This window comes from Lepus europaeus, chromosome 15 (assembly GCF_033115175.1).
Source record: "Lepus europaeus isolate LE1 chromosome 15, mLepTim1.pri, whole genome shotgun sequence".
Classification (NCBI taxonomy): domain Eukaryota; kingdom Metazoa; phylum Chordata; class Mammalia; order Lagomorpha; family Leporidae; genus Lepus; species Lepus europaeus.
Window position 1 is genome coordinate 61,463,157 of NC_084841.1, and position 18,943 is coordinate 61,482,099.

The 18,943-nt window shown below is 41.4% G+C and overlaps 1 protein-coding gene and 1 long non-coding RNA gene across 4 annotated transcripts in view; one reads left to right on the forward strand and one right to left on the reverse strand.

The window, feature by feature from the left end:
• Positions 1 to 18,741, forward strand: part of ZFP62 (ZFP62 zinc finger protein) — a 36,838-nt gene extending 18,097 nt beyond the window's left edge. For 2 of the 3 annotated variants that reach the window (XR_009868083.1, XR_009868084.1), the window contains one exon: positions 18,268 to 18,741. The gene's annotated coding sequence lies outside the window, so the exon portion shown is untranslated. Of the gene's footprint in view, positions 1 to 15,851; positions 16,070 to 18,267 lie in introns of those variants that run through there. The other variant, XR_009868085.1, reaches the window with a different exon arrangement.
• LOC133774524 (uncharacterized) lies at positions 40 to 18,828 on the reverse strand. The gene is made up of 3 exons (XR_009868086.1): positions 18,740 to 18,828; positions 1,127 to 1,308; positions 40 to 523 (listed from the first exon to the last, which is right to left on the reverse strand). It is a non-coding gene; the product is annotated as an uncharacterized LOC133774524 (long non-coding RNA).
• Positions 18,829 to 18,943: the final 115 nt, after the last annotated feature.

Below are 18,943 nucleotides of genomic sequence, written 5' to 3' on the forward strand. Positions count from 1 at the left end.
CTTCCAGAGACTGAGATGCAAGAAGAAAAAAAGAAACAAAATCACTAACTTAGGTAAACCAACACTAAAAAGTGTCAAATTAGCAGCACTGAAGATAGAATTGAAATGGTGAACAAGAGCAGGTGAATTGGAAGCAGATCTACTTTGAATACTTCTGTTACCTGAGAGATAGTCAACCCCCCCCCCCCTTTTTAAGATTTATTTATTTATTTGAAAGAGTTACACAAAGAGAGGAGAGGCAGAGAGAGAGGTATTCCATCCGATGGTTCACTCCCCAAATGACCGCAATGGCTGGAGTTGTGCTGATCTGAAGCCAGGAGCAGAAGCTTCTTCTGGATCTCCCACACTGGTGCAGGGACCCAAGGACTTGAGCCATCTTCTACTGCTTTCCCAGGCCATAGCAGAGAGCTGGATCGGAAGTGGAGCAACTGGGTCTCAAACCGGTGCCCATGTGGGATGCTGGTGCTTCAGGCCAGGGTGTTAACCCGCTGCGCCACAGTGCCGGCCCTCCAGATTTTATTCACTAAATATGTATGGGAAAATGTCATAAGCAAGAGTGAGAAGGATAAAAATATAAATTTAAATATCTGGAATGAAAAACCTCAACAATAAACAGAAGGGGAAATCCTTTCACTTTCTGGTAAAGGTAACTTTGGTTATTATGTCAATTTCCCATAGAAAACAATGAAAAGGATGTACAGTGTAAACAGTAATGGTTTGTGTCTTAATCTGTTCAGGTTTATCTAATAAAATGTCAAACTGAGTAGCCTATAAACAAATTTAATTCTCATAATTTGGAGACTTGGAAGTATAAGACAAGGCACCCTCAGGCTGTATGTCTGGTAAGGGTTCATTTTCAAGTTCATAAGTAGCACCTTGCTGCATCCTCCAGTGATGACAGAGGTCTCTTGGACTTCTTGTAAGGGCACTAATTCATTCTCTGCTCTGCTCATGACTTAATGACCCCCTCCTCCCGACCCTGCAGAGGTCCCACATCCTAATGCCATCCCACTGATTAGGACCCTTATGCAAAGGAATTTGAAAGAAGTGATCGGTCACAAGTCAGGGAAAGGAATTCTACCAGAGATATGTGACTGCAAATAGAGAAATACTGTTTTATCCTTACCTCTTTACATTGGCTCACCTGTACCATAAAGGTGTGTGGAGAAGTTCCTGGAAAGCAGTTTAGAGCAGCACATAACGGTGAATTAACATACCGCATTGTCTGTGGTTCTTCTGGGTTAAATTCTGCCATGCTTTACCTCTAACAACATTGTTTTCTTCTCTATTATAGTTCCTTCAGCTTCCCTGTAGTAGGAGGAGTTCCCCAAAGAAATTTTAATTGTGATGAAGTATCCCAAGAGGAAGTTTAAATGATATGCCAAACATCTACCCCCTTGCATTTGAAAATACTAATTCTGTACTTGAATTAATATATACTCATAGATTAAATATGAAGCCACAAGGCTCCATAAACTTGCTAAATCTCTAAAGGGATATTTTAGGTTTACACCTAGTTCTCTTAACAGGTTTAAAGTTCTTTAATATAGAAGTTAGCTTCAGGAAAAGGGGCACTCCTGAAGTCGGGATTACAAATTGTTTCTTTGCTAATTATCATTGCTTATTGTCTGTTCCTTCTTTAAATTGCTTGTCTTTTGTGTATCTCAACGTGTCAGGACTTCTACTAAAGTAAAAATAATGGTATCTTAACAATTAGAAAGTAAAGTAATTACCAAGCTACTTCTTGTTGACCTAAGAGAGTACAAGTCACTTGACCTACCTGAAGGTCTGGTGCTTCAGCTGCCTCCTTGTCGCTCAAATGCCTGTTTTATTATTTCTATTAATTTATTTTACTATTACAGCTACCAAATACACCCCCTAATGATGGACATAATTTCCTGAGACAGACCCATGTCAGCAGTGACATTTCTAATTCTTAGACTGATCATCAGTGCTTTGCTGTGGGTTTTGATCAAAAGGGGAGAATGTGAAGAAAATGGAGTAGCATTCATTTGTAGAAGTAGGGAGTTGAGAGATCATGTTAAATCAGGTTTCAGATATGTCTGTTAACTGATCCTTAGAACTGGTTTGCAGACATCCCCCACCCCATGCATGCTAATGTTTTTGGGAAAAACTAATTCACTACCTTTGTAACTTGAGGCAGAGTTTCTGTTTGCTGGTTCACTACCCAAATGCTCACAACAATTGGATGAAGGGTTGGGGGAAACCAAGAGACAGGAACTCAACTCAGAGTCTCAACTAGTTGAGCAATCACTGCTGCATTCTAGGGTCCACATCAGCAGAAAGCTGGAGTCAAACTGGAACAGGGAATCAAACCCAGCCCACTCTAATATGGTATGTGGGCATCTTAGCCATTGGGTGAAATGCTGGCCAAGACAGCTTGACTTCTCAACACTAATCACAATTCTTGATAAGTAGATTACATAACCAACACACCCTTTGTGTATTTAAGCTTTTAACTGTGTATAACCATTATTTTATTAAACCTTGGAACATGTTTTCAAGGTTGCTTCAATCTTTTTCCAGATTGCAACTGTAATTCTCAACAAATGTTAATTTTCTCTGTTATCAGCTAGGCTAATTTTATCATTGGTTAACTAACAAAACAAGTCAGGGAGAGGTTTTTCAGGAAAATGGTTGTGCTAACAATAGAAACCTGCAATAACTGCATTTTACCATAATAAACAGTCTGTGTCTGTTACTAGTACAGCTACAGAGAATGATGCCTTTCTAATTTAGATGCTGTACAAGATTTGGAATGAATGCAAAAGAGAACTGATGCCTCTACCAAACGAACAGAAATTTACCTCTAATTTCTTCATAGTGCCCTGGAACCTCAGTTTTCTGCAAGTTGAATGCAGTTTTCTAATAAACAGCTTTCTGTATTACTTGCTGATTAATCTGAAGTGATTTGGGCATGCAGAAATGATACAGAATTTTATCTACTGGGGAAATTGCTAGAGACATGCAAGAGGTAAAACACTTGAAAGCACATCAATTTACATGTGGGTATGCATTTTGGGGTGAATTAATTATTCCTTGTGAAGTACTGGCTGCTTAGTTGAAACTGGCTGAGGAAAATAAAAGTCTAACATTTCTTCAAATATAAGATAGCCCAAATTCTACCTAAGGTTTTCTATGTATGTACCTTCCTACATTTTATTATGACAACTTTCAAGTACTTAAAAATGTAAAAAAAAAAAAAAAAAAACCACATGGTAGGCAGTCTAGCAGTTAAGATATCAGTTCATATGTCTCCATCTGACATTAGAATATCTGTGTCTAATTCCTGGTTTTGGCTCCTGATTCTGACATCCTATTAATGCAGACTTTGGTTGGCAGTGATGGCAGGGTGGGTTTTTTCTGCCCACAGGGAGACCTGGATTGAGTTCCTGGCTCCCAGCTTTTGGTCCTCTGGCTGCTGTGGGTATTGGATGTATGAATCAGTAGGTGGGAACCCTTTCTCTTCCTGCCTCTTAAACAAGCAAACAAAAAACCCACACATACCTTCCATCTAGACTAAATGGTTAATAATTGCTTTCCCTTCCTACAAATACATGGATACAACTGTCAATATGACATCATGATTCCTAAAGCCTTAATGACTCTCCTGAGAATATACAGCCTCCCATATAGCCGTAATGTCATGACGATGCCTAAGAAACTTAAGTTATTTCATAATCACAACAAATGTCCAAGTCTTCCCAGTTGTCCCCTATAAGTTTTTGTGTAATCTCATCCTCCAACCTAATCAAGATGTATGGATTCTATTTGGAGGTTTATGTGTAAAATCTCCCAACCTTATCTTCCATTTGGTTTTGATTCATGAATGACTTGAAGAGTCTGAGGCTAACATTATTGCTGCTAAAAATCCAAAGTTGTAAAGATTCTGCAATGTCTTTATTTATGGTGATGGTTTGAATTTCTCATGGGGATTAACACACTGTAAAAACTTAAAAAAAAAAATTAAGTAAAGACAAAATTTTAATTAAAGTCTGAGGCTAGCTAACTAGGGCCAAATGAACAGTGTTGCAGTTGATTTCTTCTGAGAGGATTCGTTCTGAGAAGGAGGAGCGTGGTGGGGGCAAGAGGTGCAAGAATCTGGTGAAAGCGGGCCAGAGGCAAGCAGCCCGCAGACTCATTTATTTCAGTTGCTACAGCTGCTTATATAGCCAAGGCAGTCAATCCAGGCAAAGGGGCAGTCTATGCCCTAATCAATCACAGCCTGTTGCCAGACAGTTTCCAAAGCCATCCAATCATGGCCTGTTGCCAGTCAGGCTCTGTTGCCAGGCAGTTTCTGAAACCATCCAATCATGGCCTGTTGTCAGTCAGGCTCTGTTGTCATATGGCTTCTGAAGCCATCCAATCACGGCCTGTTGCCAGGCAGTTTCTGTTGTCAGTGGCCATCTTGGCATGACCTTCTCACCTCAGCAGCTATCTTGGCATGACCTTTTCACCTTCTCATTCCACCACAGAACAGCACTGCTAGCTCTACCCTATTTCCTCAGAATCAGGAATTTGGACTGGATTTTTCCTTTCTCTCCCTGCTTGTCCACCTGTTGGACCTCTCAGTTGCAGAGATGCCCACTTGCTCAGAAGGACGCCCAAAGATCCAGACTCCAGACCAGTTGATGCAAAAAGCACGAGGTTTTTATTGAACGTTTGCGCAAACGGGCCCCCACCTCAGGCAGTGAGGAGCCCTGAGCAGCAGTTTCACACAGGTTATATAGGCAACGAATTAGCATATTCCTAATGCGCATGCATAGGATTGGTCAGTTCAGAGGGACCATTAGCATATGGGAGAACGCTGGCGAAGAATGCTGGTGGAGAGTGCTGGTGTAAAATGCAGAGGTGGCACGGGATTGGCTGGTTCGGAGGGACAATTAGCATACCGGAGAATGCTGAGGGAGAGTGCTGAGGTGTAACAGGATTGGCTGGTCGCAGTGACATCATAAGTGCACGCCTAGAGACTCCGAAGGGGAGGGGCAGCTCTGCTCTGGGCGCACCCAGAGGTTTCCCGGAGGGGAGGGGCAGTTCTGCTCTGGGCGTGCCTAGAGGTTCTCTGAAGGGGATTGACTTTTCCTTCCCAGAGAATGTCCTGCCCGCTAGACTCTGGGGAACATCTATCCTCTTAAGAAGCCCCTGATATTTGCCCAGGCCTAGTTTCTTGTCCCTCTCCCCCATAAGGGTCCTTCACACCCACTCACATCCCAGGAAAAAATTAGCTGCTGTCTGAAATTGCCCACCAATGGATGATTTAGTAAACTGCTTCACCCTGCCTTTGTTCAGGTTGTTTCCTTAAGCATTGGCTAACAACAAGGATACATGTCACCTCTGGTCCAGGCTTGATATGGGTTCTGAGATCCATGGCCTCATAGGGCCTCTCTCTGTGGCTTCAGTAGTGTTGTAAGGCTGCAGATAAGTCTTTTTTTCAATGGGCTGAGTAGCAGGATAGAAGCTAGTCCCTTTCTCTTGCCTTTTACTAGTTGCCTTTGTACACATTGCCCAATGTCCAGCATATGTAGAGCTACTTGTTTGTGGAATCAGCACATGAATGAAGCACAGCTCATTTACAGCTGAACAGTGGAGGGTTGGGGTAGAGTGGTAAAGTGTAGGCCATGGTCCATGGTGTTCATTCCTTTCACTTTCATCAAACTTTTCCATAAACATACCTTCTCTGACTGTCGAGAACCAAAAAGTCTCAGGGCTACAATTTCTTCTGGGGCCATCCCTCTCTTTATTAACACTCATTTATCCAGACCCCACCTCTTTTGATGAATTGAAAAAAAATATTTCATTTTATTTGAAAGGTGGAGAGAGAGATGTTCTACCTATTGCCAAATGTTCACAACAGCCAGGGGTGGACCAAGTCAAGGCTAGGAGCCTAGAACTCAATCTAGTTCTCTCCCCTGTGGTTGATAGGGATCCAAGTATTTAAGCCATCACCTACTACATCTAAGGGTATATATTAGCAGGAATCTGATTCAGTAGTTGAGCTGGGACTTGACCCATGTGTTCAGATAGTGGATGTAGGCAACCCATATATTATCTTAACCAGAATGTCAAATGCTTGCCCTTTATCTAGTTCCTCATGCCAGGTTCTGAGGTCCAATACTTTGCAAAGTCTCCCAAAGTGCCATAAAGAAAACACAAACATCAAACAAAAAACACAAACACTGCTAATGTGTAAATGGCTGTCATTGGGATACTTTTGAAATTTTGTATTTTAAGATTTATTTACTTGAGAGATAGTTATAGAAAATGTGTATGTGAGAGATCTGCCATCAGTTCATTCACTCCTCAAATGGCTGCAATAACTGGGAATGGGCCAGGCCAAACCCAGGAGTTGGAACTTTGTCCCGGTATTCTATGTGGGTGGGAGGGGTCCAAGCACTTGGGCCATCTTTTGCCACCTTTCCAGGTGCATTAGCAGGGAGCTGGATCACAAGCAGAGCAGCTGGGACTCAACTCTCTGATATGGGGTGCCTGCATCACAAGTGGCAGTTTAACACACTGTAGCACAATAAAAGCCCTGAAAATTTGTATCTTAAAAAATCAGCAAGTGGTAAATAAACTCTGCTATGTGTGCCTAATATTGTTATGACACAAGTTCCTGCCTTCAAGAATTATACCAGATTTAAATATATCAAAGTTTTTAGAATGATCCAAAGACACTAGTAGATAAAAAAAAAAAAATCCACAACAACTGAAAAAGGTCATCTAATGATCATGTATTTCCTCATTTCTAAAATCAGAGAATTTTATCAGGTTATCCTGACAGTCCTCTTATTTATTTTAAATAAATTACCATGATCTTTGAAATTTTATAAAAAATAGCATGAGATGGTATTATGTGCCAGGTGTCATCCCTGGCAACTCCTCCAATTTTACAACACAATGTGGTGGCCATTAATTTCCTACTTGGTAGGTGAGGAAACTTAAGCACAGAGTGGAAGAGTTGCCATAGGCACATAGGCTGGCATCTGAACCCAAGGCTACAGTTCTCATTTGTGCTCCTAACCTCTGAGCCACAGTGTTTCTGTAGGTCCTAACTTGCTTGCTCTACTTACTTTTCAAATTGTACTTTATTTTTCAATGGGGAAACATCATTCTTGAAATGCCTATTTTTCTTTCTTTCTTTTCTTCTTTTTTTTTTTTTATCACCTCACAAACTTAGCCTTCTTGGTTCAAACTCATAGACTTTCCAACACGATTTCTTTTCTTTGGGGATTTAGTTTTACTAAATTTACTGGAGTTAGAGAGAGATCTTCCATCCACTGAATCACTCTCCAAATGGCCATAAAGATTGAGGTTGGGCCAGGCTGAAGCCAGAAGCATGGAACTCTATACTTGGGCCATCTTTTGCTTCTTTCCCAGGTACATAAATAGGGAGCTGGATCATAGCAGAGTTTAGCAGCCAGAACTCAAACTGGCACCCATGTAACATACCGGCATTGCTGTTGGTAGCTTAATCTATGGTGCCATAATGCTGCCCCTTCTACCCCTCTTAATTTTGATTCCAAGCTTCCCCAGGATTTCCACACAATGATTCACTAAAACTCTAGTTTCTGCCATGGCTGTTCCTGTCTACTACAGGCCTGCACCTGCTCATAATTTCACTCAGACCCCTCAAGGTACTATTGATAGTGATGTGGGACTCAGTAATGAGGGAAGGAGTAAGACCAGGGACAGCTTTACACAAGACAAAGAAACAGCAGTGCTGACAACACACTGAAGTTTCAAGCAGAGTGGCAAATTGAGTCAACAGGTTGAAGGAGGGGAGGAGGAGTGTGGTATTTCCGTGTGCCTGAAACCAACTGCTTGGTTTTCCAGAGATTGACAAAGCCCAGAAAAATATAAAGTAAGATTTTTTAATTGAAATAAACTCTTCACTCTGGGTTGTGGCTCTGACTTACTTTATACATTCAATCTCTGGTGGGTTTCCAAATTTTTTTTCACCCACTTGAGAAGGCATGTCAGAATACAAGCAAGTAAACTTGATATGCTCTCAGACATGACCTCAAATGGTTTGTTTTATTTAGAAAGGTCAAGTATCTAAAAAGGCAAGTCTTTTAACAGTTGCTAGGAATTAATCAGTGGTGTGACACAAACTAGACGTGACTGACATCAATCAGTAGGACAACTGTGAGGTGGAGACAGTAGTCAATTAACTCTCAGAAGGCTGTAACTTTTTTTTTTTTTTTAATACTTGCTGTGAATAGCTTCCAGATGCTACCTAAGGAGTGTTTCCTGAAAGTGCTGAACTGCTTTTAACTTTCATTCTTCCACTGTTTTAAAGAAGCCTAGTGTTGATTCTGAGTTAGGGCCATCTGTGGGCCACACCTTTGTCTCAAAATAATGTAGAAAACAGGAACCACACACTTAGCAACAGGTCAGAAAATTATATTTTGAAAGACTAACATGTTTCCCTTTTTATGATTAGCTATTGATATTTAAGATGTTTCTAGTAATTGGATATGGTTATTCTGGTTTAAAACCCATTTTAAAAAAATGAATTACAGCTGTTACCTTCCAAACCTTAACAGTTACAGTTTTTTCCTCTAAGTACCTTCCAACCATTCCTACATGAGGTGAAGATGCTTTAGAAAAGCAGAAGTAAAGGATTTGGTTGGGGTATGAGATGAGTGGGAATCAGGATCAAAATCCAAGTTCTCAACAACAAACTTAAGATTGCAAAGCATCCATTTGAGCTTGATTGTACTTGAAGGATTTGTGTCCCCCAAACAAGAAGTTCCTGTCTCTGCTTTCCTTTGAGACCTGGCTGAGGGTATTTCCAGGAGTTAATCCTGATTATTTTTACATACTTCTAAACACTACCATAGAACTTCTGAATAGACTTCAATTTTGCACTTGTTATTTACTGAGAATGAGTTTCCTCTCTCCATGTGACCTGGCATATCCTGAATACGGACACTTCTGTTTCTGTGTTCCCATCACCACTCCCTCCACACACACAGCCCACTATCTTTTTAAAGATATATTTATTTGGGGGACCGGCACTGTGGTGTAGTGGGTAAAGGCAAAAGGCACCACCTGTGGTGCTGGCATCCCATATGGGCGCCAGTTTGAGTCCCAGCTGCTCCACTTCCCATCTAGCTCTCTGGTATGGCCTGGGAAAGCAGTAAAAGATCCCCCAAGTCCTTGGGCCCCCGTACCCATATTAGAGACATGGAAGAAGCTTCTGGTTTCGAATCCGCGCAGCTCCAGCCGTCACAGCCAAATGGGGAGTGAACCAGCAGATGCTGGTTCTCTCTCTGCCTCTCCTTCTCTCTCTGTGGAACCCTTTCAAATAAATAAATCTTTAAAAAAATTATTTATGTGAAAGGCAGAGTTCCACAGAGAGAGGGAGAGACAGAGATAGGTCTTCTATCCACTGATTCACTCCTCAAATGGCTGCAATGGTTAGGACTGGGCCAGGCCAAAGCTAGGAGCCAGAAACTCTATCTGGGTCTCCCACCTGTGTGGTAGGGGTGCAAGTACTTAGGTCATCTGCTGCTGCTTTCCAGGTGGGAACCCAGTAGAGGAAAACCTCAGCCTCTTAGCATCAGGATTCAAGGCTTCAAATAATCACTATATATCAGGAAATACATATGGTTTAAATGCAGACTCCGACCTAAAAACAAACCAACCTATAATACTCGGAACTTACAGTGTTCAAGAAAGCTGTTTAAAAATACTTTCCTCTATGGAGGCCGGCGCCGTGGCTCACTTGGTTAATCCTCTGCCTGCAGTGCCAGCATCCCATATGGGTGCCGGTTCTAGTCCCGGCTGCTCCTCTTCCAGTCCAGCTCTCTTCTGTGGCCCGGGAGGGCAGTGGAGGATGGCCCAAGTGCTTGGGCCCCTGCACCCACATGGGAGAGCAGAAGCACCTGGTTCCTGGCTTTGGGTTGGCGCAGCACCGGCCGTAGCAGCCATTTGGGGAGTGAACCAACGGAAAGAACACCTTTCTCTTGGTCTTTCTCTCTCTCTCACTGTCTGTAACTCTACCTGTCAAGTAAAAAAATAAAAAATAAATAAAAATACTTTCTCTATGAAGTAATTACACTTTAGGAGCCTTGCAAAAAGAGGCCAAACAAGAAACAGGAGCAGCTTCCAGAGGGAGGGGATGCTCAGAGCTTTCTCATTCTCAAATGGAAAGGGCATTGAGTGTTACCTCTTGAAAGCTCAATACATACCGGCACCCTAGCACTGCTGACTGCTGTGAACTTCAAAACATTACAGAAATTTATATAGCTCTTTATAGTTTCCAAAGGGTGCCCACACCTGTCACTTCATTTGAATCCTCATGAATACCTTGCCAGGGGTAAAGGACAGGTTTCATTATCCTCATTTTATAAAGGGACACTGAATCTCCAGAAACCATGCTTCATGACCCAGTTCTTTGCTAATACACCTGGTAAAACAGTAGAAGATGGTCCAAGTACTTGGGCCCCTGCCATACATGTGGGAGACTTAGATGGAAATCTTGGCACTTGGCTATGGCCTGGCCTTGACCTGGCTGTTGCAGCATTTGTGAAGTAAATCAGCAGATGGAAGACTACTCTCTTTCTGTCTCTCCCTCTCTGTGTCTCTCCTCTTCCTCTCTCTCCCTCTGTTGGCCACTCTGCCTTTCAAATAAACATTTTATTTGAAACTGGACCACTTAAAATGGCATTTCCTAAAATCTAGGATGGTACTGGACCCTACCTACTGCCCTTTAGAGAACACAAATTCCCTTAAATACACCCTACATCATCTAGGGGATTCTGTGTCCTTTCCCATGTAGATTGATCCTGTCGCTCTATTCCCTTCAACCTGGGCAGATACATTTGCAAAAACAGATGCACAATAGAAAAAACCCTTAAATGTCCATTAATTGATGAATGAAAAGTGGCATACCCAGAATGAAATATATTTCAGTCATCAAAAAGAATGAAATGTTTATTCAAGCATATGGATGGACCTTGAAAATTATGCTGTGGTCAGTGTTGTGTTGTAGCAGGTTAAGCTCCAAGTTGTAGCTTCTTGTGATGCTGGCATTCCATGGTGAAATGCCAGTTGAGTCTTGGCTGCTTTGCTTCCCATCCATCTCTCTGCTAATACATCTGGGAAGCAGCAGATAATGGCCCAAGTATAAAAGTTCTTGCCACCCTTGTAGGAGATCTGAATAGAGTTCTTAGCTCCCGGCTTCAGCCTGGACCAGCCCTGGCCATAGTAGTCATTTAGGGAGTGAAATCAGGAAATGGAAGATACATCTGTCTTTCCACCCTCTCGGTAACTCTGCCTTTCAAAATAAGTAAGTAAAATTATTCTAAGTAAAAGCCAGATACATAATATATGATTCCATTCATGCAAAATGTTCAGAATAGACCAAATGACAGCAAAAGGGGTTGAAAGAAAGAGGATGGGAAGTAATTATTAACAGAAATGAGTTTTTTTTTCAGGTTGATAAATGTTTCTGGTGATGGCGTTAGAGTATCAAAAGGTTTGAGGAAGGCCAAAAAATCTCAAGGGAAATGTTATGCAAGACTTTTATAGTTTGTCCAGGTGTTCTTCAAGGAGAACAGCTGAATGTGCTGGTTGGTAGCTGGGGTTTACCAACTGCAAGAAACTTTCCCTGAGTTCATAAGGTCCCAGAAAGGAGCTGGTTGGCTAGATTTGGTTCTTGTGCCACCCACTTATTTATGACCCAGGTACGAGATGCTTTGACTATTTCAGCTTGCGATGGGATAGACAGAATGGGTACAGTCATGAAATAATTGGTAGATGAACTTTGGGAGGGTTTGTTAACAATTGGGTATGACAACTTTATAGAAAACTTTTGGGCTTTTGACACTGTAACTGGTTGGGTGACAGAAGTATTTGCTGATAATGAGGATGCTGGGAGAGGAAATGGACTATATTGACGAAGCTTAAGGCACTTTAATTAGAGATATCTTCAAAGAGACCAAGATGAAATGTCAAGCAGGTAGTTGGACATATCAGCCTGTAAACAGAGAAGGAGCTTAGAGATGTGTATTTGGCTGTTTGACATAAAATTAACAATGAAAGCTAAGGGATTTTTAGGGAGTTACCTGAATTAAAATGGAGTGCTTGGGAAAGTTACTGTTCTAAGGAGCCTAACATATAAATTTTGTAGAGGAAAAGTCAGGAAGTCTGAGAAGGAGCAGCCAGAGAGTAAGGAAGAACCCAAGAGAATATGGTGGTGTGGGAGTTGGGGAGAAGAAAGCTGGGGAAAAAAAGTGAATGGTTGAATGTAAAATAAGTTGCTAAAAGGTGGGGCTGGCAATGTGGCACAGTAGGTTAAACCATGGCTTGTAATTCCTGATGAGAGCTGGGTTGAACCCTTTCTGCTGCTGCATGTCAGATCTAGTTCCCTGCTAATGCAACTAGCAAAGCAGTGAGAGATGGTCCAATACTTGGATTGCTGCCACTCATTGTGGGAGACCCAAATGGGGTTTCATGCTCCTGGCTCTGTCCTGGCAAGGAGTGTGGGGAGTGAACCAGCAAATGGAAAATTCTCTCTGTCTCTTTCCTTTCTCTCCTTCTGTAACTATACCTTTCAAATACATATATCTTAAAAAAAGAAAAAAAGCTAAAAGGCTCAAGATGAAGAAAGGAAATGAGTGTGCCTCATTTTCTTTTGGGTCAGAATTTTAAAAAGATATTCCAGGGTAAAAGATTATATAAAAAATAGTACATATACAAACTGACTTTTGTACCTATCAGGCTTCAGACTACAATTTGTAGAACGGACACTTGCTAAGGTAGGAAGAAGCCACCAAAATTGTGAGAGTATCTATTTTCTGAAACAAATTTAAAATAGTTATCTGAAAAATATGTCTCAAAAATTGTGGGGAAATGGCCAAGACCTCCAAAGTAAAGCTAAATAACTCTTATGTCCAGTTTATTAAAACTATCAGCTTACTCACATGCACAAGAATAAAACCAGAACCCTATCTCTCAACATATACAAAACTGAAGTCAAAATGGATTATACTTAAAATATATGAAAATTTCATGGAACTACCAGAAGAAAACAAAGGGGACATTTTTAGGACTTTGGAATGGGCAAGGATATTTTGATAAGATCCCCAATGCACAGGAAAAAAAAGCAACAATAAACAAATGGGATTTTATCAAATTAAAAAGCTCCTGTGCCATAATGGAAAGAACAGAGTAAAGAAACAATCTACAAGGGCTGGCGCCACGGCTCAATAGGCTAATCCTCTGCCTTGAGGCACCAGCACACTGGGTTCTAGTCCCGGTCAGGGCGCCAATTTTGTCCCGGTTGCTCCTCTTCCAGACCAGCTCTCTGCTGTGGCCCGGGAGTGCAGAGGAGGATGGCCCAAGTGCTTGGGCCCTGCACCCGCATGGGAGACCAGGAGAAGCACCTGGCTCCTGGCTTTGGATCAGCGCGGTGCGCCAGCAGCAGCAGCCATTAGAGGGTGAACCAACGGTAAAGGAAGACCTTTCTCTCTGTCTCTCTCTGTCTACTCTGCCTGTCAAAAAAAAAAAAAAAAAATTAAAAAAAAAAAAAAGAAACAATCTACAGAATGGGAGAAAATATCTGCAAGCTATACATCTGATAATGGTTAATATCCAGATGATATAAGGAACCCAAATAATAACAACAAAAAAACCACAAAAGATTTGATTACAATAGATTGGCAATAGATAGGAATTTGCCATTTTTTAAACAGACATACAAATGGCCATCAGGTATAAGAAAAATGTTCGACATAACTAACCATCAAGGAAATGCAAATCAAACCTACAATGAGATATTACTTTACTCTAGTTAGAATTGCTATAATCAAAAAAACCAAAAAACAGCAAGCGCTGATGCAAATGTGGAGGAAAGGGAGGCCTTACACACTGTTAACAGGAAATAAACTAAGAGTGTCATTGTGGAAAACGGTATGGAGGGTCCTCAAAGAACAAACAATAGAATTAAAATATGATCCAGTAATCCCATATTACGAGGTAAATATGCAGAGGAAATGAAATCAATATATTGAACACATGCACACCCATGTTTATTGCAGAACTATTCATAACTGCTAAGAAATGGAACAAGCTAAGTGTCTACCAATTGATGAATGAATGAAGAAAATGTGGTATACAAATACCACAGCATGATATTCAGCCACATAAAAGGATGGGATCCTGTCATTTGAGACAACAGAGACATGTGAAATGAAATAAGCCAGGTACAAAAGCCAAGTACTGGATGATCTTACTCATTTGTGCAATCTAAAAGTGTCTGATCTTATAGAAGTCGAGAGAATAGTAATTGTCAGGGCAAAGGAAAAATAGTGGGAAGGGAGAGAAAAGGAAATGTTGGTCAACAGGTACTAACTTGCAGTTAAGACAGGTGAAATAAATTCTGGTGTTCTATTGCACAGTAAATATAGGTAGCAATAATGTAATATATATTTCAGAAAAGCTAGGAGAGAGGATATTGAGTGTTTTCATCACAAATAAATGATAAACGTTTGGGAAGTCTGATATGCCTACCCCGATTTGAACATACGCAAGGAATACATATATTAAAACATCATATGTTATTGCATAAATATGTATGTTTAAAAAAATTACTTAACTACCAGTTGCACTGAATAGAATAGGAGCCAGAATAGATAACCCAACAAATCGGAATCACAAGCTCTAATACATTAGTTTCGTGGGAGACTGTGGACTAGCTAGTAGATCTCTGGGACTTCTTTCCTCCCCCAGTTAGAAAGGCTGGAAATGTAACTCCCAACTGCAGTTTGGTTTGGCCAAATAGGAATCCTTGAGCTAGATTTGGAAGACAGAAGTGAGGAGGGCCATTTTCCTGCTGTTCTGATGTAAACATGAGGCTTTCATGAGGAAAAGAATCCAACTGTTACAAAATGCACAGCCACACTCTCCTGATGTCTGGTCCCTCCACCCAAATGACTGTCTACGAGATTCCACCTGCTGGTCCTTAGATGGAGTGACTGATACAAAAATCTCTAGCCTGCTCTTAGTATTTATTATGAAGGCAGAGCATGGTCAGCAAGATCACACTTCCATCTCAGCTGGTGTTGATTCCTGTAATGTCAAAAAAGTTTGACTTAGAGGGCAAATGACAAATGGGGAAAGCAGTTTCAACGAAGTGTCAAAGGCTTACATTCTATAGAGTCCTTGCAAATAAATAAGATGAATTAAAATAGACAATTCACAGAGATGACACCTAAAAAAGATTCATCTTTACTAATCAACAAAATATATTTAAAACATCAATACAAAATCTTCCTCCCATGAGAACAGGAAATGACAAACACTGAAATGGTGCTAGAAGGATATGAAAAAAATGGTATCAAAGCAATGCCACCTGTCTATAGGTCTCTCTATAAAATGTACCAAGTCTTCCACAATGAGTGCACCTGCTGATACCAGTTCCAGGAGTTTATGGAGAGGAAATAGTTAAGTACAGAGATTTAGCTATAAGTAATTTTTGCAAAGGTGAAAACATGGAAATAACTCAAATATATAAAAACAAGAGAGAATTATGTTTTTACAACATAAAAACCAGTTATAATATGATGCCAAATATGCATATATGAACAGAACAAATCTGGAAGCCTTGATTATTTTGCCTACTGGATATACAATAGTTTTTGTTTTTACTTCACTTTTTAAATTTTTTTACTTTTTTATTTGACAGAATTGTAGATAGTGAGAGAGAGAGACAGAGAGAAAGGTCTTCCTTCTGTTGGTTCATTCCCCAAATGGCTGTTACGGCCGATGCTGCACCAATCCGAAGCCAGGAACCAGGTGTTTTTTCCTGGTCTCCCATGCAGGTGCAGGGGCCCAAGCACTTGAGCCATCCTCCACTGCCCTCCTGGGCCACAGAAGAGAGCTGGACTGGAAGAGGAGCAACCGGGACTAGAATCCAGCGCCCATATGGGATGCCGGCACCACAGGCAGAGGATTAACCAAGTGAGCCACGGTGCTGGCCCCTTTACTTCACTTTTCGTGGATACTATTTTTCTGCAATAAAGGTACATTTTTATAAATTTTTTACAAAACTGAATTGTGTGAAAACAAAAAGCAAAGGAGAGCATGTCTGAAATTAATCAGTAACTAATCATTATTACATAAACAATTAGATACTAGCATCTGCTTTATTAGATTTAATTTTCTGCCTTCAAAGGGAATAAGGCCTACAATAAGAACAGAGTTGAGTTACAAAAAACAAAATTCAGGTATACCTGTTTTTGAATTATGAATTCTGTACTTGTTACATATGTATATGTGTGTGTACTGAACAATATTTGGAAGAATACCCATTAAATTTAAAAGAAGTGGTTCCAGGGCCGGCGTTGTGATATAGCAGGTAAAGCTGACACCTGCAATACCACCAGCATCCCATATGGATGCTGGTTTATATCCTGGCTGATCCACTTCCGATCCAGCTCCCTGCTAATGGCCTGGGAAAAGAAGTGGAAGATGGCCCAAGTGCTTGGGACCCTGCTACTCATGTGGGACACCCGGAAGAAGCTCCTGGCTCAAGCCTGGCCCAGTACTGGCTGTTGTGACCATCTGAAGAACAAACTAGCAGATGGAAGATCTCTCTCTCTCTTCCTTTCTCTCTGTAACTCTAACTTTCAAATAAATAATCTTTTTTTCCTTATAAATAAATCTTTAAAACAAATTCATAAAATAGAAAACAGTGGTTTTCCTTCAGAAGGACGCAATTAGAGGGGGAGAGGACATAAAATCTTTTTTTTCACACAATTGTTTAGTTTCGTTATATGCATTTAAAACCTAAAAAGTAAAAATGGTTATACTTATGAAAATACTTAGAAACATGAACAGTATTTATAGCATGATTAAAAATCACAAGGCAAAACTTTAGGTATTATAATTAAAGTTCATGCAATTGCAGGTAAGCGTGGCCTAGATAAGAATGTTCTATAGTGAAAATATTTGTTGAAATTCATTCATTCATTTGTTTGTTCCGCAGTTAATATGGTCCATGCAACTATTCTAGGCACTTGGGATATGGCAGAAAATCATGCCTCCCATCATGGGACTTAAATTCTAGTAGGGACAGACAAATAAGTTATAAACATGAATACAATAAGTATGTTAGGAGAGGATACTTGAGTATTATGGAAAGAATGGAGTATAAGAGGTAGGTTTAGTAGTTTGAGACCAGAAGTGACATCTGAGAAAATATTTGAAGGAGGTGAGGGAGTCAGAAGAGTTTTATAAGCAGAAGATAGCCAGTGCTAAGGCCCCGAGGTGGGCTCACAAACAGCAGTAAGCCCAGTATCACTGAGACAAAGGGGAGAACAAGTCTGGTAAGCAAGCCAGTTGGTGTTGGGGTCTGTTGGATATTGTAAGGACTTGGGTATTTTAATTTCAAGTGAAATTAGGGGCCACTGCAGGATTTTGAGTAGAGAAATGTCAGGACCTTTGTGGTTGCTATGTATTGATCAAGGTACTATGAGGAGGGAGAGGGATGAAGGCAACTGCGCACATGCTGAGGTGCTGATGGTAACACACCGTGTGAAGGTACAGCCAACAAGATCTCCTGACAGACTGGGTGGAAAATGGCTCTGGTGTTCTGGTTCCCATTAATTCAGAAGAGAAAGACAACCGGGTAGCACAAGTTTGAGGATGGAGGAAGATGAAGAAGTATCTGTGACTCTATTGTTAACATTTGAGAGTAGTAGCAATATATTTTAAGGCTGTTTCTAATATTAAGATATCATTGCAAAGTAAAAAGAAAAATATCTTAAGACCCCTGAGCCAGCAATTATTACATTCCTCGAATTGACAGAATATATTCCAGAAGACTGGAACCTAGGTTTCAGTTTTCAACATGAGAAAATCAGACACTGCCAATCCATCTACCATCCAGGCAATAATCTAGTTACAGGCGTACGAATGGCAAAAAACAGTAGCTCCCCGTGGATCCAGTTTGAGATTAAGAGAAAGTCAGAGCAACATATTTAGAAAAAAAGTAACCGTGGGGTTTTGAATTCTAGTGTTTGCAGGAGTGGAAAGTTTGAGACAGTGGCGACACCGCAGACTACTGGTTGCTGTGACTGAAGGGACTCTCTGGACTTGTCAAGGCATAAGATCACCGTGGTTAACCTGTAGATACGCAGTTAATACCTGTAAAACCCTCAGCGCTCTGTACTGCAGTGCGCTATGCTGGGTGGGAGGGGCGTGCAATATTTGTTTTTTTAATTTTTGTTTTTTTAGACACCAGGAAGATCCTGCTTCATTAAAAGATGCGAGAAAAAGGGATGAACAAAACCAAGCAACTTTCTTCTGGTATTTGCTACACAAAGTGCTCAGCACCTAATCGCACAGGCACAGACCTCCAGGCTTTGTAAATTGATTCTCCACCGGCGAGATTCGCAACGGGAAGCCGCCGCCTTTTCCAGAAGCCTGGTTAACTGAGCCGTTGCTAGGCGACCCTCGGACTGTGGGACAAGCGGCCCGCACTTCTTCCGCTTACTTCGGCGCGCCTCGCCTCGCCCCGCCCCGCTAACGCTCAAGTCCCGCCCAGCCAGCAGTCCGAACTTCCAGGCTCGCGACACGCAGAGGCACTGCGACGCATGCGCTCTTCTTCTCTATGTCCCACGTGACGAACGCGCTCTCGGCCGCAGTCTGCCCCGCCCTCTTTGTTCGGCCGCTTTTCACCGTCCCCATCTCCCGTTTCCACACTGACCTGGTTCTACCCACACTTCGTCGTCAGCCCCGTGAACAGTGACTGTAGAACAAGCTCAAACCCTGCAGATCCACCTCCCCTGCTCCTGTGGTGCCGGTGGTGATGGGCAGGGGTGTGGGTTAGAGAAATGTGCGGGATATGGGGAAGTCGCTGTTGCCGTGGGCCCACTTCCGGAGGACGGGCGGAAGTGGTTGCGGTCGTTGG